The following is a 2,359-nucleotide window of genomic DNA, read 5'->3' as shown; positions in this document are numbered from 1 at the left end:
GGTCGCGAGAGGCCGGCATCAAGGGCATGCCCTCGCCGCGGTCGTCTTCGCTGGCGCTGCCTTGCTCGACAAGCACACGGACTGATGATGACGATGGCGATGCGCGTTTACGGCGCGTACCCACTGAGGGGCATGGGTCGAGAATCGGTCGGCAGCAGGTAGCTTAAAACATATTCACATTCTAAGAGGAGAAACAAAAAAAAATAGAGAGAAAATAAGGGGAAAAAAAGCAATATTACTACACGAGTGAGCAGCCACGCTAACTGAACCACAATTATGAAAGATGTAATATTGAAGGATACATTAAAGACTCCAATAATAAAGAATTTGGACAATACATTTTAGTGAAATGAATAGTCAACAAAGAACAAGGGTAACTCTACAAAAATAGCATGGTAATCACCTCACCTCACCAAATAAATCAAACAGAGCACACGAACATCTTTGTGGCTATATCCTAGTGTTGAAGCCCAAATGATGCTATTACCGGAAGGTTAAATCTTAATCCAATGTGACTAAGTAAATCTTCGAGTAACCTTGACTTCAGTCGGCACTGTTGAGGCATTGTAAATGAGACATGTAAAAAAAAAAAAGACGAGAACCATGCCGCAAAAGCGCTGTCATTTATTGAAAACGTCTTTTTGGTTTTCAAGTGGTGCAGCGCGAGGTGATGATGATGATGATTATAGTGAAAACGTTCTTTATTCGCTTTAAGAACGTTTGCCTACCCCTTTTGATTGCTTGCTTCTTTTCCATGGTGCTTACCTACTACAGGGTTTGGTATGGAAACCGGAAGTTAAAGGCAGAAGGGGTGATAACGTTTAGCTCCTCAACTGCCGAGGGCAATCGCGACGTACGTTGCACTAGCTTGTAATTTCGATACACCAGTAAATATTGCACAATATCATTCGCAATATTTTTTCGACATCAGCAGCAATAGCGCTATATTGCCGCATGTAGGTAGTGGGTCGAGGGCAAGAGTGGGCCGACGGCAACAAATGCGTGATCGTCGCGACTGATTACTTAACACGCTATGCTCAGACGCAGGCTCAGCATAGCGTGCCACAGCTCCAGAGGTAGCACAATTTTTCATGCGCCACATCGTAGTGCCTCACGGTGCTCCCTCGACTCTCATAGCAGAGGGACAGCATTCAAAGCCCAACTTATGGATGAAGTTTTTGAATTAAGCAACATCACGCATCGAACGGCGACCGCGTATCATCCACTGACCAACGGAATTACCGAGCGACTGAATAGGACGATCGCATACATGATCTCCACGTACATCGACGCCCAACAGAAAAGGCGGGATCGGACCTTGCCTTACGTAACCTTCGCGTATAACACCGTCGTGCAAGAGACGACGCGATTCACACCATTTCGCCACCTCTACGGTCGGGAAGTCCAATCATTGCTGGATGCTATGCTGCCGTGTCAAGACGCTGACCAATTGACAACTGACGCCAAGGAATTTGCAGATTGTACAGAGGAAGCTCGGCACCTCGTGCGGCTGCACATTGGCTAGCGGCAACCGACAGACGCACGACGCTACAACGTCCGCCACAGGGACGTGTCCTACAACCGCGGAGCCCAAGTTTTGCTGTGGACCCCTGTTCGCCGCTGTGGCCTCTGTAAAAAGTTGCTGAGCCGGCTCGTGACAAACGAGTTTGTCAACTAGTTCCGAAAGCTCGTGATGAACTCGTTTGTCACGAGCCTTCAGAAGTACTCTTGGGGGTTTGATAAACCACGGAGCAGCTGCCTCCTGAAAAACGCGTCCGTCGGAGTGGGCTCGTGAGCCGGGAAGAGTCTTCTTTGTTATTTTGGGCTCGACCCACTAACGTCCTCGACCCACTACCTACATACGGCAATATGTATTGCTGAATGATAGGCGTAAGGTTAAAAGACAGGAAGAGAGCGGTGTTAATCGCAGAGCAAAGAGGCATAGCCGATATTCTAATCGACATAGAGAGAAAGAAATGGAGCTGGGCATGTCATCTAATGTGTAGGTTAGATAACCGGTGGACCGTTAGGGTTACAGAATCGGCGTCAAGAGAAGGAAAACGCAGTCGAGGACTGCAAAAGACTAGGCGGGGTGACGAAATTAAGAAATTCGTAGGCATAAGCTGGAATCGGTTGGCGCAGCACAGGGGTACTTGGAGATCGGAGGGAGAGGCCCTCGACCTGCAGTGGATTTAAAATAGGTTGTTGATGATGATGATGATGACGATGCATTTCAGGCATCTAATAATGCGATTAGCATTCTTTGCCCACTTTGGGAACTTGAACCCTATAGATCTATCTTTCAAACCTCTTACTTCTATGTATAGTCTGACACAACTTTAGAAAAAAGGGGGCGTTT

Source organism: Dermacentor andersoni, chromosome 4, assembly GCF_023375885.2.
Source record: "Dermacentor andersoni chromosome 4, qqDerAnde1_hic_scaffold, whole genome shotgun sequence".
NCBI classification, from domain to species: Eukaryota; Metazoa; Arthropoda; class Arachnida; order Ixodida; family Ixodidae; genus Dermacentor; species Dermacentor andersoni.
The sequence above is the reverse complement of the archived record's forward strand: the minus strand, read 5'-3'. Positions refer to the sequence as shown.